Source organism: Myotis daubentonii, chromosome 5 (assembly GCF_963259705.1).
Source record: "Myotis daubentonii chromosome 5, mMyoDau2.1, whole genome shotgun sequence".
Classification (NCBI taxonomy): domain Eukaryota; kingdom Metazoa; phylum Chordata; class Mammalia; order Chiroptera; family Vespertilionidae; genus Myotis; species Myotis daubentonii.
In genome coordinates this window covers 88,507,924-88,533,899 of record NC_081844.1, presented here as the reverse complement: position 1 = coordinate 88,533,899, position 25,976 = coordinate 88,507,924, and positions in this window count along the sequence as shown.

Genomic DNA, 25,976 nt, shown 5'->3' with positions numbered 1-25,976 from the left:
TGAGCCAAACCGGTTTCGGTGAGAATTACTTTTATCTTAATCACTATTTTCTTCTTTCCCTGGCCATACTTTTACTTATCTTTCCAGTTTCACTTTCTATCCCACTTCCTACCTGACATCCATCTCCTAACTTTCAACTTCCAAAACGAAAGAAAAGAATTTCTATAGAGTACATTTTTTCCTAATAGACCTTTCAATTAAATATTGAAATATTTAATCTAAAGGCAATAGATTAAAAAAATCATATCACATACATAGTAATGTAAACTTGCAAATTATTTTCCAGCTGGCTTTTTACATCTTGCATATCTTCTAAAGGAGAAACTTCATCAAATGTAATTATCTTTAAATTAAAACCTAAAAGAAATGCAAAAAGTATTCTTGTCATTTCTTGAGAGTTTAATACATACACATTGCCCAATGCATTACTCAAGTTCCAAAGCCTTTGCTTTTCCTATCTAACCCTATACTTACAGATTTCTAAAGATATTTGATGGGAAACATTGCTTTCAAACGAGCACAGACTAATTAGAGCATTTACATATTTACTGCCCTTTGAATGCATACCGGATGTCTGTCGGTCTCAGATGCAAAAATCATGCATGACCTCCTAGAGGCCTGAGAGTGGCTTCCTTAATGAATGTCTCTCATTAGCTTAGAAATATAAAAATGTAATGGTGTTTCCTAAAAAGTGGCACACAAAGATGCTGATTTCCAGTGCTAGTTAAGTGTCACCACGAGGAAGAGGCAGCCATAGTCAGCATAGGTGTTCTGTAAAGGGTGGGGAAGCTTCATTAACCTTGTTTTCAGCAGAGAGGCATGTGTTTCCTTTGAGTCTGTCATTCCAGAGGCTGACCAAATGTGAAAACAAGCTTAGAGCTAACAAAACAAAAATTCAGCAAATCTCTTAAGGAAAAGTTGACATCCTACAGAGAACTCCATTCCCATCAAAAACGAACTGCCAGCTATAAAAGACTAATAGGGAACATTAAGTTCAAATCCACTTCTTTACAAGGAGAAAGTTCAGTTATAATTAAGAATATGTGCTTTAGAGATAAACAGACCTGGGTTAAAACTGTCACTCTGAAGCTCACTAACTGTGCTCTAAGCTAATAACAGCACTTGCTTGTTGGGCTGCTATGAGCATTAAATAGATGCAGCCCATAAAGTTATAGCAATATAAGAAAGGCTTAATCAATATTAAATACGAATTCCAGACAAGGAAAGGGAATTCCCTGAAGTTACATCCTTGGCTGAGAGCAGGATTAAGACCAGACTACCAGCAGATTGATTTTGATGCCAATGGTCTTTTAAATTCACTGAGATCATAAAACTATGGTTCATGGGTCAAATCTGCCTGCTGTCTAGTTCTACACATAAAGTTTTATTGGAAATAGCCACACTCATTCTTTTAAATATTGCCTACAGTTTCTTTGGTGCCAAGATGACAGAACTGAGTAGCTCCAATCTGCAGAGCCAAAAATATTTATTAAAATTCCTTTACAAAAGGGTTTGCTGATGTGACTAGGACTAGACTTCAAGTCTAGATCTCTTAGGAAGATTGGAGTGAGTTCAGTGCAATCCTTCCTCTGCTCTTGGAAGTGTTAATCAAAAAGATAAAGATTTCCTGGTGAATCTGACCTTCCCAGGTCTTAGTATGGTGTCGTAAAACAAAAACAAAACTACTCTCATTGAAGGGAGGTAATCTGTTTCCTGTAATGAATATACTTGGGATTCAGAAGGGTGTTCAGAGTAAAAATCTTTATTCATCCTAGCCTTCCAGTTTCACTTAAGTCTCAAATATCTTTCCCCCTTCTTGCTTTCCACCAACTTGAGAATCTCTAAATGCATATAGCATTGCTAGGCAGCCCCCTTCTCCCATGCTGCTATGTGTTTTCATCAGGGTCAAGGAATGCTGGTGCTAAATCTGTCCTTAGCCTCTTCTTTGCACAGATGAAATAACTGATGTCCTGATAGTATCTGGCCATGGATTCCATGCACAATACTTTTTGCATTAAAATGAAACTGTGCCCCATCCCCCATGATTTGCTTTATGTTGTTCAACTGTTTAGAGTTTCTGTGGTGGCAAATAAAGAACTGTATCCTTTATTAAATTATTTTTTAAACTGCTTTGCTGGGAGGAAGAAAATCAGTGTTGCCCAGACAGGAAAGATAACTAACCACCTCGTCCCAGTTCCTTAAAATATCAAAGTTACAGGTGTACTTTCATACACAATTACTATCTAAGTACTCCTCTGAGATTGCCTTTTTGCCAAGAGATGAGAAGAGGTCTTAATGCACTGACAGGAAAAAGAAACCTCAGAAAACTGAGAAAAGCGAGAGGAAGGTGAGCCATGTAACCATAAGTAGCAAAGTCTAAAGAGCTACTTGGAAAGGGTATAAAAATATATATTTGGAAGAAATTGTGAATTCATCTAGTAAAAAATATGATTTATAAAGTGGGCACATTATTTATTAAGGATGCCTTTTGTTGAGGCTTTAAACTCCAGCCCCTCAACCACTGCCACCCCTGTCATTGACATAAGGCACTGTCATATTCTGCAGGCTGATTTCTTCATCTTTGATTCCCCAGTCTGTAGATAAACACAATCAACATATTCACATCTAATATCCATGTGGCTATAAATGTCATAGTGATGGGGTAATTGTTGACCATCCTTGTAGGAGATCATTGGAGGAGATGGATAGTGAGAAGTGAGTGGGAAAAGTGCGCCTTTGGTACTATTAGCTTTGTGGTTTTCCTGGTCAAATACTACAAGTGCTGAGATTATTTTTGGTCACCAGACTTTCATTTGCAGTACTATGTGGTCTGCTACAGAAACCACAGAGTAATAGATTTTCCCACCAGTTTAAAAATGCCTTGGCCAGTAAAATCTCACAGGCTGCCTTTTAAGCAATCAAATTAGTTTATAAATCTTGTTGTTCAATATATAAAACATTTTAAATTAACCAAATTTTAAAATCCACTTTAAAATAGCCTCTGAAAATTATTTGATATCTTTTTAAAACTTAGTCAATTAAATACCATGAAGCTTTGAAAACTACATTTATAAACTTAACTTCCTTTTCAAATTGGTTGATTTAACAAATTAGTTTTAATTGGTCAATTTAACAAATGAGTACTTTTTAAGTACTAATGATTTTTAAATAAATTTAGTAAAACTGACAAACTTACCTATCTTATATATTGCAATACTGATGTTAGGGGCAGAAATAGAATATTGGGGGCTAGCTATGGTTATGAGAAATATTAATCATGCTCTGTTAACCATGATTGCCTTGTGTTGGAAGAAAGGACATTCTAACCTGGTTGGCAGTTGTGTGCCCCCAGCCCCTGGAGCCAACCCTGGACCTGGGAGTCAACCTTGGACTGTGGTCCATTCTCATTCAAGAACGCCTATTATCATGGAAAGATTAACAACCTTGTTGCCTAAACAATGAAGTCCCACTCTAGCCCACACTGCCTCCTTACCCATGCCTATAATTCCTACTTCCCCATGTAATCTTTGTCTTACTCTATATAAGCAGCTGGCTTATGGGGGGCTGCAGAGCAGATTTTTGTGGATGACCTGATGCTCTCCCATATTGCTGACAGTACTGGAATAAATGCACATACTATATGATTCAACCCTGTCTTTGCATAATTGGCTCAAGTAGTGATAGGAAGCATGGACCAATTGATTGTCTGGTTACCCTGTGACTACATGACAAGATCTCAACCTGAAGACATAAGTGTACATCAATTACTTGAATAACCATTTCAAATTTATTTAAAATTGTTATCTTGTTGTGGCAGAATGCACAAGAGATCGATCAATCAGCACTCTGAAGGAAAGTTTATTGCAATACTGATGTTAGGGGCAGAGTTTAACCTTTATTTCGCAGATCTGCTAGTCCAGGGGAATTCTGGACCCAAAGCCTGAACTGAACTCGTAGGGAGGCTCTGAACTATACATCTCCTCCTGTTGAGGGCCCCTGAGGGTCCCCACAGCTCCGCCCAAGTCAGTTTTAGCTGGACCGTGGGGGCATGCTCCACAGCTCTCCCCAAGTCAGCTGTGGTGGGGCCCTGGGGCCCTGCAGCTCCACCCAAGTCAGTCAGAGTGGGGAAGTAAGACTACAGTTTTAACCAGGTACTGAACTAGGTTACAAGTCCCCCCCACCCCCCATTTTCCTTTTCATTCTCAATTAACTAAAGTTCCCTGTTTATTATAAACATATAAAATTACATATATGCATAGCCCCCTTCTTTCTTTGAAATATAATTGACATACCTTAAATATTAAAAAATATATAAATTCGTAACTTTGGACATATATTTACATATGTGAAAATGTTATGGAATTGGCGTGAAAGAAGACAGGGAGGTTCAGGAAAGCCTTTATTCAAAGCAGTGCTGCTGGTTCAGGGGACAGTGACTTAACTATAGGATAACTAGAGGCCCAATACACGAAGATTCGTGCAAGAATGGGCCTTCCTTCCCCTGGCTGCAGACACCACCTTTGCTCTGTCTGGAGCCTCCTTTCTGCCTTCCCAAGCTGCTCAGAGACCCGGAGCGGCTGGGGCAGTGCGGAACACCTGCATCCTGCCCCACCCCCAGCCTTTTGGTGCCTGTCTATGCAAATTAACCCACCATCTTTGTTGGGTTCATTTGCATACTCACTCCTGATTGGCTGGTGGGAGTCATGAAGGTATGGTCAATTTGCATCTTTCTCTTTTATTAGTGTAGATAAGAATGTGCACTAGGACACTGGTCACTGGCACAGATTCAGATTGCTAGCCACCCCCGCCCCCCACCACCAGTTTGCCCCCTATATTCCTCCTCAAGCAGTCATCTTGTTTATCAGATTGACTGATGAAGTATCACGAGTTATTTTACTTAATCATGGCCCCAAAGCCATTCACATAACATTTGTTACAGTATACTGTTACAATTGTTCTATGTTATTATTACTTATTATTGATAATCTCTTACTGTGACTAATTTATAAATTAAACTTTATCAGAGGTATCTATTATAATAAAAGCATGCTAATTGGACCGGACAGCCAAACAATCTTCTGGACTAAGCTGCTGCAGTGAGGGCCAAGGTAGAGGTGGTTAGGGGGGATCAGGAAGGCAGGCAGAGTGGTTAGGGGCAATCAGGCAGGTAGGTGAGTGGTTAGGGGTGATGAGGCAGGCAGGCAGGCAGAGTAGTTAGGGGTGATCAGGCAGGCAGGTAAGCAGTTAAGAACCAGTGGTCTCAGATTGCGAGAGGGATGTCCAACTACCAGTTTAGACCCGGTCCTGGTGCGGGGCTGAGGGAAAGCACCCTCCCCCCCCCCCCATGCACAAATTTTGTGGACCGAGCCTCTAGTATATGTATAAGATAAAAACATAGTATATATAGTTTGGTACTATCTGTAGTTTCAGGCATCCACTAGGGGTCTTGAATCCTATCCCCTGCAGGCAGATAAAGAGGGACTACTGGGTGTGTGCGTGTGTGTGTGTGTGTGTGTGTGTGTGTAATTTATATGTATATGTGTGTATATATAATTCACAGATTTCATAGATTAAAATAACACATCTGATTTTTTAAATTAAAGTTTTCACTGCAGTGGACCAATTCTAACTCCATTCTCACTCTCCAGGGTGAAATCCACCTTCTTCTCTGGCAGAGAAATTGTCTTTCTCACTTCTCAGCACAGATAAGGGATAATGCTCCAAATATATGACTATAAGCAGAGAGACAGAAGAATTTGTGCACGGGTAAGGAGAGGTTGACAAATTGAAGAAACAAACACTTAATTATGGCTGAGCGTAGGGTGTGAAAAGAGGAGTGATATAAGATTTGTAATAGCAAGATTATACATATTTCTGGAAAATCCTGTTGGGTAGGAGTTCCACTTAATTAGTATTTACTTTTCCTTCACTTCACTTTGTAATTATCTGCATGTTCTTAAAAGTTTCACCTTCATCTTGTTGGGGGTCTTAAAATAGTTCACAGTAATCCTCATTTTTCTGTCATTGTGAGTACTACAAAGAGAAGATGGCCTTCTGAATTTGTTTGGCTATTCACTTTGTTTTGTTTCCCATTGTGTTTTGTTTCATTGTCCAACAACCAAAATTCTCACTTATTGAACTAAAGACCCAGGACCTTCAGGGCTGGTGTTTCCTAATGAAGAACCATGCCTCCTTTTCATGTTGTCCAGCAGCTTAATGCATCTATCATATCACATTCTTCCTTTTCGTTCATGTTGAATACACTGAAATTTAAAGAAGTCTTGATGAATCAAACTTTGGATTCTGTTTGGAACCCATCACCTGCTCCTCATTGCCATCAATACCACCTTAATTCACATTCTCATTCTTCTCAAAACCCAAGCCCATTTCAATCATTGCTATACTGATTTCTGTGATCCCAGTCTCTTTCCTCCTTCTCATCCCACACAGGGGCATCAAGGTTATCTATCTGGCATGCAAATATTATTGTTTCCTTATTCTTCCAGTGAGTAATAGGGAACTACAGAGGTCTTTGAGTAAGAGAAAGTTCATAATCACTAGTGTTGCATAAATGTCCCTTCAGATCTAGCCCAGCAGACTTACCAGTCTCCTCTCCAGCAACTGCCCCTCACTACAACCACCTACACTCTCACACACTAGACATTTTCTTTCCTTAACCATGATAAATTCTTAGAGATCATTTGTCTTTGTCTGTGCTATCACCCATGATTGGAATAACACCCTTCCCTCTGTCCACTTGACAATTTCTACTTAACTACTCAAATGTCTTCCTTGACTTCCTGAAATAGAGACATCTCTCCTCTCATGCCCATGAAACTGTGTTTATAGTCATATGTGAGTTTATATAGCGGTCTTCTCTACTAGAATTAGCTTCTCAAAGCCTTCACCATGTCCTTTGCATCTTGATATGCCCAATATATATGATATTCAATATCATATTACACAGATATTACACAGTGCTTTGCCCAGTGGCTATCAAAGAATGGATACAAGGTAAATATCCAATGAATGTTTATAGGATGAAAAAGTGGGGTCCATGGCATTAATCAATGAAAAAAAGTATTTGAATCATAAAGATCTTTACTTACCATGGTAGGCAGTATTGGGTGAATTTTATAGGTAAAGGGGTGGGATTTAAAGTACTTAAGAAGTTTAAGCAGAAAAAATACTTGATTTTATTTTCCTTAGAATATTAATTTGACAATTTTTCCAAATATGTGTTAAAGGGGAAGACTGGGGCTAGAGACGGAGCTGAAAAGAAAAAGAGCAGACCATTTTCAGTTTAGTCAAGTAACCACAGAAATGGAAGGAATGGAGACAATGTTACTTAGAATGTATACTTCATAGGAATTACTGACTAGTTGGATGTAGAGAGTGGATGGTGAAAGGTAGAAATAATTAAGTCCCAGAGTTCTGGCATGAAGGAATGAGTAGATGAAGTTCCATGAACCACACTTGGGATATAAATGCAAGGGCATATTTTAGGGGTAAAAATCATTATTAAAACTGAATACACTAAATGAGAGATTTCTGAGGTAAGTCCAGTTACTAAGTTCAAAACACCAAAATATTATAGGTGCTATACTGAGAATATGAATAAGAAAGTTTTTTTGTTTAAAATGATTAAGCATATGGCTAAAAGCATGACACATTTAACTACTAGTACTCTATAACAAATGCTACTCTAATAGGACAAAGTACAATAGAAACAAAGGGAAGCAGCAATGAAATCAAATAGAATCTGATGAGAACTGCATAATGTAGGTTAAGTTAGAGATGGATTTTGAAGAGTAAATTTATTCTTATGCAGAGATCTAATCCTGTCCTCAGGGGGCTTGCTGTTACTTTGAGTTCAAGATAGGGAATTAGCCTGGCTGGCATGGCTCAGTGGTTGAGCGTCAACCTATGAAACAGAATATCATAGTTTGATTCCTGGTCAGGTCACCTGCCTGGGGTTGCAAGCTTGATCCCCAGTTAGGGGCATGCAGGAGGCAGCCGGTCAATGATTCTCACCACTGATGTTTCTCTCTCTCTGTTCCTCCCTGAAATCAATAAAAATATATATTTAAAAAGAAAAGATAGATAATTAAGCAGATTCTAATCAGAATTACAATATAATTTCATGAGCTTTATAATAGAGAATTTCAGTGCTAGTTTGGACAGGAAATAGTTTTTTAAAAAGATTAACCAGAGCAATTGCCACACTATTGTCTATGTCCATGAGTTCTTTCCATTTTTTTTTATCAATCCCTGCACTTTCCATACTAAGTAAGCTCTGCCCCCCAACAGCTGTCAACCTGCTCTCTATTTAGTTCATTTTGTTTTTTAGATTCCATATATGAGTGAAATCATACAGTACATGTCGTTCTCTGACTGGTTTATTTCACTTAGCATATTTTTCAGGTCCATCCATGCTGTCACAAATGGTAAGATTTCCTTCTTTTTTATGTCTGAGTAGTATTCCACTATGTAAATGTACCACTTTTTTTTAAGCCATTTATTTACTGATGGACACTGGCTGCTTCCAAATCTCTGCTATTGTAAATACCGCTGCAATGAACATAGTGGTGCCTATGATCATCAGATCTTATTTTACTCGAAAATTTTAACTAACTACAGACTTCAAATATGCCATCATTTCCCATTTGGAGAGAAATTTCGGTACCCTAAAGGGATCAACCTGCAAAGAGTACTGAAATTTCTCTCCAATTGGGAAATGATGGTACATTTGAAGTCTATAGTTCAAATTTTCTATTACGACAAGGTGCGACTGATCATTCATGAGGCAATCTACTCAAGTGAGGAAAAAGAATACAAGGACCACAGGGATAAGTGCCTCGTCTGCCCTCTGTCCCACTTCTTCCGCGGTGCTGGCCACCACCAAGGGGCAAGCTAGTGGGCTTTCTGCATGTGCAGCCTTAAATCTGTAAGTCCTTGTCGTACAGGTGCTCCTTCAGGCTTGCACTGCCCAGACTCTGGGCCAGCCATGGTCCTGTTCATGATGCTGAGTGGTCAGGGGAGCCCTCTGCTTCTCCAGCTTAGGCTTCCCCCCTAGATGTAATATAAAGGGATTCTGAGGCTTCCACTCCAATTCTGCCATGGGTTAGTTCCTTGTGAAACTTAGGGCAGTGGTTTCTGCCTTTGAATTTTAGTTAACTTTTTTATAGAATTAAAAAATTAGACTACATACCTCTCAATCTCTTCTATTGAACACCAATGATTTGAGAGGTTAAGAGCAGAGGTATTGTAATAAAAATAATCTGGATTCCAATATCACCTCTGCCACTCACCTTGTTTAGCACATCTTTAAAATGGGATAACAACAGCACCTACTCACAGAGTTATTGTGCTGGTTAAATGACACACTGCATACACAGCTCTTAACTGTGGCTGGTATATAGTAATTGCTCAATAAATTTTATAGTGACCTTTCCTCCAGGAGTTTGCCCCCCAAATGTCAATTCATGTGGGTTAGCCTTGTTTTCTGAAACCACCCACAAACCTTGACTGTAGTTCTATACATTGTATGTGGCCAGAACTGCCTACACATATCATAGCCCTCTTGTATCCTACATCTGAGTCTCTCCTAAATTATATGTCCTGCTCCTCACAGGTGTAACAAGTCTCAAAATCCCAGCTCTTCCTGCTCTACCCTGTTCCACTGGGATTATTAGCCTTGGTTCTGATATAAGTCTGTGATGAATCCATCAACTGTGCTCTCGGTAAAGACTCTGACCACAAATTCGCATCATCTGGCCTGACAAAAAGCTTTGTTCACAAACATTCTGGCAGCCAAGTGGAATTGTCTACTTTGAACTGAAAGACTGGGATTTTATTTCAAGTTCCCTGAACCACGCATTCCCAGTCAGTCTTTTGCCTTTCAACTCTATGCTCACTATCCACCCACTGCTCTCTGATGTTGTGCCATCTGCTTTACCTTACAGCGTTCTCTGTGCCATGGGAACCTTCCAATCAGATCCTGTGAGTGTTCTCAACAGGCCTGGCCCCATTATCCACTAAATCCCCACATTTCTATTGCAAAATCCTTTCCAAAAGCTGCTTCCCTCTGAGGAGTTAGATTATTGGCATGTATCACCTCTGTGTTGGTACAGTAATAAGTAACTTTAAATTCCTGACACATTCCTTGTCAGTCTTTACAATTAAATCTCTCACCCCTTGTCACAAATTGTTCTAGCCTGCTTATTCCAGAGAACGCTGATAATAATAATTATGCTTAAAATTTGGAGGTAATATATATTGAGCACTTACTATTTTTTCTATATGCCAAGGTCTGTGTTAAGCACATTTCCTGCATTTTTATTGAATCTCAAAGAACAAAAGAGGATAGCTAATACTTTATACAAATTTTAAGGATAAAGAAATAAAACTGAGGGCTAGTGAGCTAAATTAACTTGCCCAACATAGCATGGCTAGTGAATACCAGGATTCAAATGCTGCTCTATTTACCTTTAAAGCCCATGAAGCAAAAGGGAAAAAAAACATACACACACATGAGAGTGGAAGTGAGAGGTCTGGGAGAATCCCTTCCTGCTTGAGGGAAGAAGGAGGGAATGTGCACCTGTGGTATTTGAGTTTAGCTTTGAAGGATGGAGAGAAATCAAAGGACTTCAAGAGAAAGAACAAGAGCAGCATGGAGACAGGAAGCCAAAGGCTACAGAGTGAACATCTTTTCTTGGCTTGAGCTCACACATAAATAAGTCATGAAAAAAATCACTTTCAAAAGATATACTGAGACCAGAATGTGAATACCTTTGATCTTTGGCTAAGGATGCGCTTCTCAGTAAGGTTTCAAGCAAATAAATTAATAACAATCATGCATTATCATATTTATGTTTTAGGAGTAGTCTTCAGTGAATGAACAAATGATACAGTTTGAAGAGGAAAGACTACAGGCAGGGAGACCACAGCTAAATTACTTCAACCAAGTAGGTAAGAATTATGAGGATCTAAAGTGCGAGGGGGTGCCGAAACCGGTTTGGCTCAGTGGATAGAGCCTCGGCCTGCGGACTGAAGGGTCCCAGGTTCGATTCCGGTCAAGGGCATGTACCTGGGTTGCGGGCACATCCCCAGTGGGAGATGTGCGGGAGGCAGCTGATCGATGTTTCTCTCTCATCGATGTTTCTAACTCTCTATCTCTCTCCCTTCCTCTCTGTAAAAAATCAATAAAATATATTTTAAAAAAATAAAGTGCGAGGGGAAATGACAGAAGGAAAGAAGAGGAGCGAACAAAGGTGAAAGGTGCTTGCTTTCAACGTTGTATTAATGTAAGAGGTTTTGTGTCTAAAAACTTCATAAGCTTCTTGGGAAGACAAAATATACACAAAACACAATAAAGGGATTTTAACATTTGGAAATAAAGGGCACAAGAATACAGAAGAATGTGTCAGCTAAGGTTGAAATTTCTGGTGAAGATTTTTAACGGAAGAGGCTGTTTGACTCACCCAAGGGACATTGGCAATGTCTGGATACCTATTTGGTTGTCACAGCTGCTTAATCCTAGTGGCACCTGATGGGTAGAGGCCAGAGCCTGCTCAACGTCCTACAATGCACAGGACCACTTCCCCCGCCCTCCTCCAACAAAGACTTTCCTGCCCCAAACTTTCCCAGAGCTGCAATTGAGAGACCTGCTTTAAAGGCTTGCTTTAAAGACACTGGGAATTTATTTGATCTCTCTGACCCTGCTTTCTCATTTGTAAAATGGAGCAATAAGGATAATAGTATCTCCTTCATGGAGTTTGTGATAAGATTAGATAAGATGCTGGTTAAGTGTTTGTCATATGGTAAATGCTCAGTAAATCTCTATGAATATTAGATTTATTTATTTTTTATTTTTTGCAAAGATGGGCAATAATTAAATTCATACTTGGAAATTTCAGCTCATGTGAAGTCCCCATCTCTCTGCCATCAATCTCAAATATATAACCCAGCTCTGACCTCTGGACCAGACTCCCCTCCTACCACATGATAAAATCCCTGCCATTTTCATTGGATTATCTCACCATTTTTCCAAACCCAACCTGTACAAAATAATTCATAATCCCCCAGCTAACTCACCTCCATTGTTTCTGGCAAAGGCACATTCCTTTAGTCACTGAGCAAAAAAATGACAGCGAGTGTCATTCAGGAAAACTGTCTTCATGATCCCCATCTGCAGCACTGGCAGTTCTAGTCCTTGGCTCCAACAGCCCAACTGTGAAGTTGAGGATGTTACCTGGGATCTAATAGGCTTCTTTCAGAACGAATACCTGTCTTCCCCACCCACACCCACCCCCTGTCATATAATGCCAACAAATCATCAAATCTTTCCTGGAAATGCCACTCACTTTTGCCCACTTTTCCCCAACCCAGTGGTAGCACACTGAAGCAAGTGCTCAGTAGCTTTTAAAAGAAATATTGCAACAGATACCTAACTGGTCTCCTTGTCTCCACTCTTTCTCTTCCACTCTACTCTGTATGCCTCATGCATCCTCTTTATATATGTCTCTGATATGCCCTACCTGCTCATCATTCTTCAGTGGCTCCCCACTGCATGTCTCATTCCTAAAACTCTTCCACTTGGTACACAAGGCTCTATGATCAAACCCAGTCCCCCTTCCCAGTGCCTCTCCCATGGCTCTCCTCCATATACTGCTTTCTAATCCAGACTTCCGTATCTCATCAACACTCTAGCATGACATATTCATTCCTTGCATGTCCCTTACACTGTTGTGCCCTCTGAGATGCTTTTATGTATATCCAATCATCCCACTTATTCTTTATTAGAGAAATATTAAACAAGGGCCTACTTAGGCACAGTAAACATGTAGAACATTATGATGCGCCAAAAAAAACAACAAAAAACAAAACCCAAAAAAAACATGGTCTCTGTCCTTACAGCTTACAGTATAGAGGGATACATGGACATTTTTCAAGTAGTCACATAAGCAAATTTAAAATCGTAGCTACAACTAAGTGGCATGCAGTGCTAATATGAGATTTGGCCTAATGATGGGGATGGGATGGGGGATCCCAGCAGAAATCAGTAGAGCTGATATTTGCTTATCAAGCTAACCAGGCCAGGAGGTATAGGAAGCCCATTGGGAGCAAGCACAACAGGCTCTAAATGCAAACATGGCTTTCTTCTTACGTATGGATATACCAAAAATAAAAACATAGAAATAAGCTCACAATTTCATGGGGATTGTTTAGTTTATGTGGAAACTTAGTATGCGCTAGCTCATTTGATCCTGATGAGTACTCTGGAGTCATTCATAAGAGGCCCTTTTATAGATAAGTATATTAGAGTTCAGAGATATTAACTAGCTTGTGCAAGGGACAAAATTTGGAGCAAAACTATGGTCTCTGATCACTGGTGCAGGACTTTTTCTCCCCAACTACAGTCACTGCCCCTGCAGTTTGCAAAGTCCATTCACCTCTGCTCAGCAAGAAGCCCTAGTGTGGCCTTTTCCCTGAAGCCTTCTCAGTCCCCTCAGAGCCACAATAAAAAAATAACTACGGCAAAGCAAATGGTATCTTACAAACCAGGAAAATATCTATAGTATACATGACAGCAAAGAGTCACCATAAAAAAAGTGTTCATAAAATTGGTAAGAAAAACAATAAGAATCCAGTGAAGGAATAAATAAAATCCATGAAAAGGAAATATAAGGGGCTAAATAAATACAAAATAAAACGTCAAACGTCACAAGGAAGTAATCAAAAAAGTGCAAATAAAATGGGCGTTACTTTTGTCCATTAAACTAGTTTTTAAAAAACATATATATTTTTATTGATTTCAGAAAGTAAGGGGGAGGGACAGAGAGATGGAAACATCAATGATGAGAGTGTATCATTGATTGGCTGCCTCCTGCGTGTCCCCCACTGGGGATCAAGCCCGCAACCCAGGCATGTGCCCTGACTGGTTCATAGGTCGACATTCAACCACTGAGCCACACCAGCCTGGCTAACTAGTATTTTTTTTAATATACAAATAAAAAGCTGTCAAACTTGCCACAGAAAAAATGGCATTAAATGTACATTGTGGTAGGAACATAATAAAAATAGCAGTTATATAGAATGTGCCATTCTAAATACTTTACATCTATTGTTCTAAGTACTTTCCATATATCAACTCTATGATGTACTATTGTCATTCCTATATTAATTTAAGTAACGTTTCCAATCATTAATTAAAGTAACACAACCATCTGACAATTAGATTCTACACCACAAAAAAAACCTTAAAGTACCAGTATTTAACTTAGTATAATAACTTATTGGAAAGATTTATGGACAAATGTATTCAAAAGAGTGTTAGCATTCAGACTGTTGCTGATTTTTTTTTCACTGTTATAAAGTGAGTAGTAAAATTAAAGAGGGAAAACTTGGAAATGGTAAAAATAAATTGTAAAATAACTATAGTCTATCTGAAGGACAAAACATTATTCACTCTCCAAAATACTATAGGTATTATATTTTTTACTGACATAAGAAAACATTCTGGAATATCACTTAGAATGCTAAGGGAGAAAATAATACAAAACCACATATAGTATAATGATTCCAACTTTGTTTTTAAAACACCTACTCAGTAAGTATTTGAATGCAGATGTAGAGAAGGCCAGGCTATCTTTGGCTTGGTGAAAAGAAATACATAATCTATATAAAAGGATATGATAAATCTGAAGGAGTAGTTAAAAAGTTCATAATTTGATAACAGAGGGATGATCTTTTAAAACGAGAATAGTGGTTTACACAATAAGATATTACTGTCTTCATAAAATAGTTTAGAGTTTACAAATTGGAGGAACCTCAATTCTGTTGCCTTTCACCTAAATCTCATGAAAATGAATCACATCCATGAGACTCAGTATTACAGGGACAAAACTAAATCTAAGCTACTTGGCTAAGACCCTGCTCTTCAGGTTTGTCCAGTCTCCTTGACCCACTGGGGTGAGGTCCAGCTGACCCTCTGAACCCAGGAAGTCAGATTTAGGTGTCCTGTGGACTCTTCCGAGTGTAAGAGTTTAGTAGAAAGAGCTTCACCCTCTGGTCCACCAAAGAAAAACCATCTCCCAACTCTGAGAACCTTCCTATCCATCCTTAACTTATTTGGTTCCCTGAGATTCCAAAGCACTTCTCTTCTCTTATTCAAAGCCTGAATATAACCCGTTCCCTGGAATGATCCTCAGTGGGGTTGCAGACTGGATTGTGTTAATGAAATACTAATAGAGCCTGGTGGAGTTCAGACCCTAATCCCAGAACAAACAAGATCCAAGCTCATAGAATATGGAGAATGAGTACTAAATCTCTGCTCCCCATGCCTTGGGGGGATACATGCCATGATGTATCTTGGTCCAGTTCCCTTTTCTATGTATCTCCACTTTCCCATCTGGAAAAAAATGGGTATAATTATACACTTACCTCATTATGAATATGCCATTAAAAGTTTTAGCTCATAGCTGCCAATAAATGTTAGCTTCTGTTAGGTAAATGACAAGGTTATGATGATCACCAGGAGGAGCTAGCCAAGCCCCAATCAGTCAGAGCCAGGCAGAAGTTTCAGCAGACTGTGAACTCCTGGCTGTTTGTTTTTACCCATTATTTCATCTTCAGTACTTAGAGCAGTGATGGCGAACCTATGACACGTGTGTCAGATGGTGGCACACGAACTCATTTTTTTGGTTGATTTTTCTTTGTTAAATGGTATTTAAATATATAAAATAAATATCAAAAATATAAGTCTTTGTTTTACTATGGTTGCAAATATCAAAAAATTTCTGTATGTGACACGGCACCAGAGTTAAGTTAGGGTTTTTCAAAATGCTGACACGCTGAGCTCAAAAGGTTCGCCATCACTGACCTAGAGTGTAGCGAACAGCACATAGTTGACACTTGACAAATACAGATCAATAAGTGGATAAATGGATCTGACAAATACCTTCCAGCTGCCCAGATCTTAGGCATCCTTGGGGAGCACTGATCTCCCACATATCTGGGTAAAGCATATGAGATTTCTGGGAGGGGCATCCCGGTAGCCACCTCCAGGACCAGCATGTAGGTGCACTTTTCCACAAGTGGCTGCCTCTTTTCCTAGATCTCCATATAACACTAGGCAAAACTAAGGTTTCCGGTTTGGGCACTGTTAGAGTTGGAAGTCTGGCTGCACATCCTGCCAAACTCTTTTTGGCAGAGGAGCAATTAAATCGATTGCTGAGCCATCGAAAAGTCCTGTGGCTTCTCCGTGTAAGTGAGGCTCATTAAACTCTATGAAGCAATAGCTACAGATTCAAGCAATCAAAATCTTAGGTCTGTACAATGGAGTGCAAGGAAGGGATTGTACATGGGTGGAGAAGGCTGCTTCCAAAACTGCCCTCGCAAGCCGCCCCCTCCTTTCCTGGTTCTCACCTCTTTCATCTACCTCTTAAATAAGAAATTCAGGAGAAATGGTCTTGTTGTGCCTGGACTGGAAATCTCAAAAACTGGCTTTCTACTCTCTGCTTCCCAGAAGACAAGTGATGCCACCCTTTAGCATTCCTAGATGCCTAATTTGCCATATTATTTGTTTGTACCATGAAAACAGATTTTTATGGGTGCAGGTATCCTTTTAAAAGCAATCTGGGCCATTGGATTGCATTTGGTAGCCTCTAGGCAACTTATTAAAAATTTAAATGCCTAGGCCCCAAATCCAGCTATCCCAATTCAGTGGGGCTTAGATAGGACCTGGGTTTCTCTTTCCTCCCCCAACCCCTTTTTTAAAACAAATGTCCCAGAATATTCTGATGCTCAGTCAAGGCTGAATGTCACAATAACCTTCCAATTTCTTCTTATCTCCTAACATTTGAATCTTCTCCATAATATTTATAGCAAATAATTAGTAAACACATGTTTGAGAATTACTAGTAATGGGAAGCCTGACTTCTAGAATAAAGCCATCATTTTAGAGTTATATAACCATCTGTCCTTTTATTCTAGTTTTAATCATTCTGGGACCTTGAAAAATTAACAGTCCCTCTAATCCCTCTTTTACATTCCAAGTTTCTTTTTTGGATGTTTTTAATTGATGGAGAGGGAGGGGGGGTGAGAGAGGGGGAAGGGGAGGGGGAGGGAGAGGGAGAGGGAGAGGGAGAGGGAGAGGGAGAGGGAGAGGGAGAGGGAGAGATTACCTCCGGTATGTGCCCGGACCAGGGACTGAACCCAAAACCTAGGTATGTATCCTGATCTGGAATTGAACCTGCAACCTTTTGATGTAAGGGATGATGCTCCAATCAACAGAGCAACCTGGCTAGGGCCAACCCAAGTTTCTTTATGTAAGATGGCTCTTTGTAGGAGGACTAAAGAATTGTTTATAATGCAGTCTTTCCTAAATTATGTTTCAGAGAACAGTGCTGTTAGGATGTACTCCATGAAAGGGTGGTCTGTTGTCAAATAAGTTTTTTGCTTATCAAACATAGCTACATTCAGTGCTCACATGTACACATTTGACAAGCAGAGGCAAGAAGGTGAACTCTTTCACATGGCCCTGGGAGGAATTTCCATAGTGGATAATAGGACTGACTTTATAACTACTAGTAAACTATCATCTCTGGTCCCTTTAGTACAAATATTTTTATTAAAACAATCTAGTAATTCCTTCTTGCTCACAATGACCAGTCACATTTGAAACCTCATAGAAAAGCAAGGAAAAGTGAGCACTCTGTATGCAATTCATTCCCAGTCATCAAGGGTCAACCCTAGGTCACACCTAGTCAGGAGGGTTTGTCAATTAATTAGTCATCATCTTGAGGGAAGGGCTGGGTCTGTCTACTCCCAATATAATTCACTTAGTTCTCATCAATAGCAATTGAAGATTTCACCCTTCACTTAATAAAAAGCTCAGCAGATTTCAGATGAAAGAAAAGCAGAATCAAGGAGGTCCACACCTACCCTTTCCCAGATGCTTGGGAATCTGACCTAATTTTGTTTCAAACATTGCAGAAACCTTTTGATAGCCTTAGAGAAATTGTTTAAAAATGTACTCATGATATGCAACCTGTTTCATGAACTGCTTCCATTCTCCTGTAAATTATTCTAGCCCTATAGTGACCACGTATATTTTACATTATAATCACAGTGCTCCTATAATTTTGTGTACTGAATTCCACTTATGCTGTCCACATCCCTCATACTCTTATGGTATTCAGATTTACCAGACAACATATGTCCAGGGAATTCACCCTAAGTGCCTTGAAGGTTAAATTAAGTAACTTCAAATGCTAACTATAATACAGTTTTAAAATAAACATTTTTGTACAGAAGGATTTTTCCTTGTCTTCATTTTTTAGTGTGGATATTTATGAGTGGGATTATTGACCTAAAAAGCATACATAATTTAAGGCAAATTAGTCTTTTATAATGCAATAAATAAATATAAATAAATCTAACAATATACATAAAAAGATAACAAAAGTCTTTATAAAAATTATTAAGTAAATATAAATGATCTAAATTTCCCTAATCAAGGGAAAGAAGTCTCCAAATATATCTAAAAAGAAATTTACCAACATTGGCTTTAAACACATTTCTAAAACAAAATTACAAATTAATTGGTTATTTAATTAATTTAAAAGACTGGGGTGGGGGGAGAAAGTCATGCTGAAACAAAAGAGGAACAAGGTTGCCAATATCAACCTCAAGGAATAAAAGGAAGAAATTAAACAAAACATGTTAAGCATAGGTTTATTTTATAATAGAGTTATAATAATGTAAAATTTCATAGGTTTATTTTATAATAGAGTTATAATAATATAAAAATATATAAACACTATGAAGAAAGAAATATGTAAAGCAAAACATGTGTGCATATTTAAAGAACGATTAGAATAGTTTTAAATTAATGAAACGAGGAATCTATTGCAAATGAAATAGAAATCTGTGACAAAAACATACTGTTAAAAATAATTAAAGTTTAAATCCTACATGCTAGAATTTATGGAATCTAATCAAAGAATTAGAACAAAAAATAGAAGATCACATCACAAGAAAATAAGTAAAAGAAAATCGATTATATTAAAACTGTTATATCTAACTTAGAAATTATAAGCATATTTAAATTGATCAAGCCCAGTGCCTTAAATATCTATAATAATAAAAGTGTAATATATAAATCGGCCAAACCACCGAACAGCAGAACGACATCAGATGACCTTCTGGACAACCATGCTATGACACGCACTGGCACCAGGCCAGCCAAGGGCCCCCCCCGCCCCCTCCCCCGCCATCGCCCCACTATCACCTGCCGGGGTCCAACCCCAGCAGGTCCAGGGGTTCCCAAAGGCGTAGACGGAGTCGGCGAAGAAGGAATGACACGGAGACAGTGTTCAGTTGATCAGCAGGCTAGCCAGGATCTCTAGCCCGGATCTCCAGCCAAGTTCTGGTCTGGATCTCCAGAGAGGTTCTGCTTCAGATCTCCAGCCAGGTTCAGTCACCAGGTTCTAGTCAGGTTCTCTTGCCATGTTCTATAGTCAGGTTCAGTCCAGGATCTATTGCCATGTTCTCTCCAGCGAAGTTCTTCTGTCTCCAGGCTCCGTGTAGGTTCTGTCTTCTGAATTCTGTCTCCTGAGTTCTGTCTCTTTCTGTCTTGTTACAACTGCATTTATACCAGTTGATTCAATCCTATCAATCTCTATTACAAAGGTTAGGGCATTTCTTATCTCCATTCCAGGGAGTAAAGATTATGTAGCTTAAGCATGATTGTTCATAGTTAAAGTGATTAATTACCCACCTGGCACTTAGTTAAGGGGTTTTATTCCCTCCCTAACTTCAGGGGAAAATCCCTACCTGGGGAAACAACCTTTCTCGGAGAGGTGACCTTGGTTAAAACACAGCACCAAGAAGGTGAGCAAACATATTAAGAACCGTATGCCATATATGCCAGGTCCCTTGAAACAGCAAGCATGGACTGGCTCCCGGCAAATTCCCCCTTTTTTATTTTTTAAAAGCAAGCATTAAAAAGAAAAACCTCAAATGCTCTCTTGTATCCATTTTAAGAGTAGGATTGGCACTTTCCGCTATTACCTGAGTCCTGATCTATCACCCCAGGGAGAGCTTGCCAATCCAGCACTTTCCCGGGGTGGAAAGGCTGCAGTGGGGTTAAGGATAAGGCTCCTTGGGCCTACCTTCTCCCATGCCTCTACATTTACCTTTCTGGCACCTTTCCTTCCTCAGAAAAGCATGGACGTATTTCTTGTATAAAATGTTCCATCTGACTGGGAGTAACCTTAATTCCTCTGCTAGCAAGCATATGTGTTAAAAGATCAATACAGAGTCTTATTTCTTTAGACTCAGTATGGCACATCTTCTTAATCTAAAGATCAATACAGAGTCTTCTTTCTTTGGACTCAGTATGGCACATCTTCTCAATCTAAGAATCAATACAGAGTCTTCTTTCTTTGGACTCAGTATGGCACATCTTGTCAATCTAAGTTCTGTACTATCCACCTTCTTACCCTACTTATCCTCTGTAGGGGGGTCTGCAGTACCCTGGTGGAGTCCTATCCGTCCCGAGTGTGGGGTTCTCAATGTGGGGGGGGGGGCTTACCTAAGGGAATCCTGTTCCAGGGGTTCCCAAAGGTGTGGACGGAGTCGGCGAAGACTATCCACCCTCTTCCTACGGTGGAGTCCTATCCATCCCGAGTGCGGGGCGCTTACCTAGGGGTCCCTGTTCGGGCGCCAGATGCTGGGGTCCAACCCCAGCAGGTCCAGGGGTTCCCAAAGGCGTAGACGGAGTCGGCGAAGAAGGAATGACACGGTGACAGCGTTCAGTTGATCAGCAGCCTAGCCAGGATCTCCAGCCAAGTTCTGGTCTTCGTCTCCAGAAAGGTTCTGCTTAGGATCTCCAGCCAGGTTCTGTAGCCATGTTCCCTCGCTAGGTTCTCCAGCCAGGTTCTGTCTGAGATCTCCAGCCAGGTTCGGTCACCAGGTTCTAGTCAGGTTCTCTTGCCGTATTTCTGTAGTCAGGCTCAGTCCAGGATCTTTTGCCATGCTCTCTCCAGCGAAGTTCTTCTGTCTCTAGAGAATGTTCTGTGTAGGTTCTGTCTTCTTAATTCTGTGTTCTGAGTTCTGTGTTCTGAGTTCTGTCTCCTCCTAAGTTCTGTCTCTTGCTGTCTTGTTACATCTGTATTTATACCAGTTGATTCAATCCTATCAATCTCTATTACAAAGGTTAGGGCATTTCTTATCTCCATTCCAGGGAGTAAAGATTATGTAGCTTAAGCATGACTGTTCATAGTTAAAGTGATTAATTACCCGCCTGGCACTTAGTTGAGGGGTTTTATTCCCTCCCTAACTTCAGGGGAAAATCCCTACCTGGGGATTCAACCTTTCTCGGAGAGGTGACCTTGGTTAAAACACAGCGCCAAGAAGGTGAGCAAACATATTAAGAACAGTATGCCATATATGCCAGGTCCCTTGAAACAGCAAGGATGGACCGGCTCCCGGCAATCACCCCGCAGAGGGAGGCTCAGGCCACCCTCTGCACAGCCATCAATTGTGAAACCCTGGCTGGGTGGGTGGGGCCTCCCTCTGTGGAGTCATCCATCATGGGGCTCCATGATGGATGGCTCCACAGAGAGAGGCCCAGGCTATCCAGCTGGTAGCACTGCGGCAGGTGGGCGGGGCCTCCCTCTGTTGGGCAATTGATCTGGGGATCCCACAATCAATCGCCCCACAGAGGGAGGCCCAGGCCACCGGCCAGCAATGCTGTGGTTGGTGTGCGGGGCTGGCCAGCCATCAGCCCGCAGAGGGAGGCCCAGGCCAGCCAAGCGATCACATCCCACACCTGTTGCCCGCAGAGGAAGGCCACCTGTGGCAGGGGAGCTGGGGGGGCAGCACCACACAGATGGCAAGCAGTGGCAGCGGAGGTGGTGGGGCCAGCTGCCGGCAGCCAGGGGAAGGAAAGCCCTGATAGGCCCTGATCCCCGGCCAAGCCTAGGGACCCTACCTGAGGGGTCCTGGATTGTGAAAGGGCACAGGCCGGGCTGAGGGACACCCCCCGCCCCCACATGAATTTCATGCACCGGGCCTCTAGTAACTAATAACATAGACTGAAATTATGGAATCGAATCAAGTAAAAAGCAGGAATATAAATTATACAATATTGAAGGGAGGATACATTAGAAAAGTGGTCACTTAAAAGAATATGACTTTTTGAAATAGTGCCATTAACATGAATGACTTCGTATTTTAACAAATCCAGAATATCAAAAATACAATGCAAGATGAACAAACTTGAAAGTAATAATAATAATAATAAAGGAATGTAAGTTAAGGTGATTCTCTTTTCTTTTTTATATTTTATGATAGAGGTAGTTTCATATTTAGACATCTTCCTAAATTAAGGAAAGGACCTTTGCATATTAAGCCTTTTACATGGCTTATATTTTTCTCAAAACTTAGTTATGTACATGTCCTTTTTTGTGTGCTACAATTTTCATTATCCCCATGTATATACGTACTTAGCACCAATGGAATAAAGACACTCCTGCATCCTCAATGTGAGACTGGTAGGCTCCTAGCGTCACACTGAGAACATCGCAGTGTCCTCACTTCTTCCATGAAGTGTATTCTGGTAGTGGATTATGTAGACTTTTGGAAGGTCAAATATACTTTATGCAATCTCTAATCAACAGCTCCCTGTATTATTCCTTTGTGTGCAAAAGCCTACCTTAGCATTATAGACACTGGAGGACAGGTCAGGTAATGACTTTATTTTTGCTTTTCATTTGTTTACAAACATCCCTAGAGAGTAATACCATCAGGGGCTTAAACTTAGGTATAAGGCAGACCCAATTTGCTGAACTTCTCTGAGCTTAATTCCTCATCTGTAAAATAGGACTAAAAATACCTTGCTTGCTTTGAGACTTGAGATAAATAAGACTTCACCTGGAATAAACTAAAAATGTGTTTTTCTTTTTCCTCTTCAGACTTTTTTAGAGGGGTGATTCTATGTTGCAACTTCTCCACATGCTTGCTCACTCTCTCTCATCCTCTCTGTCTCTCTATCTCACCCTCTCTCTCAATTCACTCCTCATCAAGAATAACACAGGGATGCTTACCTAGTGGCTGATGAGGGGAACAATCCAGGATGTGGCTTATAAGGAACAGGTTCACAAAATGAGTTAAGTGGCCTGGGTCTGGACTCCCTGTGCTTGACCCTGGAACTTTTTCTAACAATTCTGTGAAGTTTGACAGGTTCTCTAACTCCTCTCTGCCTCAGATATAAAATACAAAAAAATTTAGCAGCTCCATTATTGAGATGCTATGAGTATTCCATGAGTTGACATATATAAGCACTCAGATGGGAGGGTGATGCATAGCTCACATTCAGTAAGTGCTAGCTATTATTATAACAAAAATAGTCTGTAAATGTATGTTGAATAAAGCTGTTCATGGCTGAGTATAATTTACATATTCTAGGCTTCACTTGGATATGACAATATAATAAGGTCACACTACCTTTTTATAACCAAATTGTGGTAAGATTAAAATCATCCACCCTCCAGAAGTCCCTCAAGTATTTCTGAGACTTTCCCCATTACTGCTATTTATGTAGTTAAGAAATAGAACTTCTAGTCCCTCTGCCTTCAATTATCTATCATGCTACCATTCCATAGTCTCTATTGCCCATGACGCTTGGAAATTATTATTTTGTTGGACACAGCTGATGTCCAGAGGAGATCATCATCGTTATTCTCTTCTGGCATCAGCTGAGATGGTAATTTTCCCCAAACTGTTTTGCTTTTGCTACTCAGAACATCCATGGCTAGGATTTGGGGCTAGAATTTACAGAAGTTTTTTGGATAAGGGAAGAAAGGTGAAATACTGAGAATAACAAAAAGGTCCTTTGCATGGACATTTCCTCTTAACTTGGGGATCATATGTTATCCCCTCAAAGAGACCTTCCCAAATCATCCCCTAACACAGTGGTTCTCAACCTTCCTAATGCCGCGACCCTTTAATACAGTTCCTCATGTTGTGGTGACCCCCAACCATAAAATTATTTTCGTTGCTACTTCATAACTGTAATTTTGCTACTGTTATGAATCGTCATGTAAATATCTGATTTGCAGGATGTATTTTCATTGTTACAAATTGAACATAATTAAAGCATAGTGATTAATCACAAAAACAATATGTAATTATATATGTGTTTTCCGATGGTCTTAGGCGACCCCTGTGAAAGGGTCACGACCCACAGGTTGAGAACCGCTGTATCTTCCTGTTATAGCTTTCTTCTCCTCCTTCTCCCTTTTATTGTTTACCAGGACCTGAAGTTACCTTCTGTATTTGTTTACTTGTTTATTTATTTCCTCATTTGAAAAAGGGAGTTCTTGTTTATTCCTAAGTCCTTAGAGCCTAGAATAGGGCATGTCTCACTGTATGAAAACAATGCGTATTTGTCATAAGAAAGGATGAGTGAATGAATGAAGGAAACCAGACCAGCCTTAAGGATGTAGAGAATTTTTACGCATTTTTTAGATATCAAATTGCTTTCTTCAGGCATGGTCCTCTATGACCCACAGGACAAGATCAACTAAATCATTGAAGTATCTGTCTTCCCTGCTTGATTGTCAGGGCAAGAATTGTGTCTTATTTCCTCTCACAACATGTCCCCAACTTCTAGACAAGTGCATGCCTTGTAGTTGGTGCTTAGTAAACTTTTCTATTAAAGTATTTAAAACAGTATTCAAATTGATGAAATAATATGCAATTAAGAAGGAGCCTTCTTATTTAATAGAAAAGACAAAATTGAAACCTTGTGAAGAAATCATGCTAATACATAGCTGACCTGCTCAACATTTTTACAAATTATTTTTTCTTGACTCTTCACATCTCTCACTGATGAGTCATTCTGTCCCCACAATTACTAAATATTACAAATTCTTTCACTGTAATTATAGGAAACTTACAGAGCACCAACTCAGCAATAAATGAACCATTTAACCCATCATGTACTAATGCTTTCCATTAATAAATCCAATGACTAAGGAAATGGTTTCCCGATGTGTACTTTCACATTATTCCATAAAGGGCCAAAGTATCATAGTCAGCGCTTGAATTGTTCCATTTGGTGTCCTGAGGAGAAAGCAACATTCAAAGTGACGTGTCTTGGGAGTCAACCCGCCTAAGGTTTCTTGGTGTTCAGGAATGTGAGGATGATAGCAAATTTCCATCGCTGAAGTGGTAACACAGCCACTCAGCTATTTTGATGTTGAGAGTTTCCACCCTAGTTTTCACAAAGGTTCACACAATATCAAAAAACACCACCTAATTAAATTTTTTAAAGCATCACAATCTAAAAGATACTAAGTGTATAAATTAATTCTATTGAAATGATATTATATTATTTAATTTTATGGCAAAATCTCTCTCTGTGTAGAAGCATAGTTTGTTTCTGCTTGGGAAAAAAATGTTTGGTGCCACAGTTCCCTCATTTGTAAAGTGGCCATAATAACTATGGAGTTGAGAGAATTGCCTTACGTTTAAGGGAGACAGTGATAATGATCACAATAATTATAGCTCCTATTTATGTTTACTAGGTGCCAAAGATTGTGTTAAATATTTTATCTGTATACACTAAATAACCTTTACCAAAACCTATAATATTGATTAATTTCCAAATAAATAAATAAGGAACCAAGGCACAAGTGATTAAATAATCTGCCAGTGAGAACCACCATAGTGTAAAATTCCAGTTGGCACCACTGATGTTGTCATCTATGTACTGTAGCCCCTGGAAACATGCTGCAAAATAGCCCCGAGTGCCAGAGCCAAGATGGAAATCAAGCTCTTTTTTTAAAAATATATTTTATTGACTTTTTACAGAGAGGAAGGAAGATAGATAGAGAGTTAGAAACATCGATGAAAGAGAAACATCGATCAGCTGCCTCCTGCACACCTCCTACTGGGGATGTGCC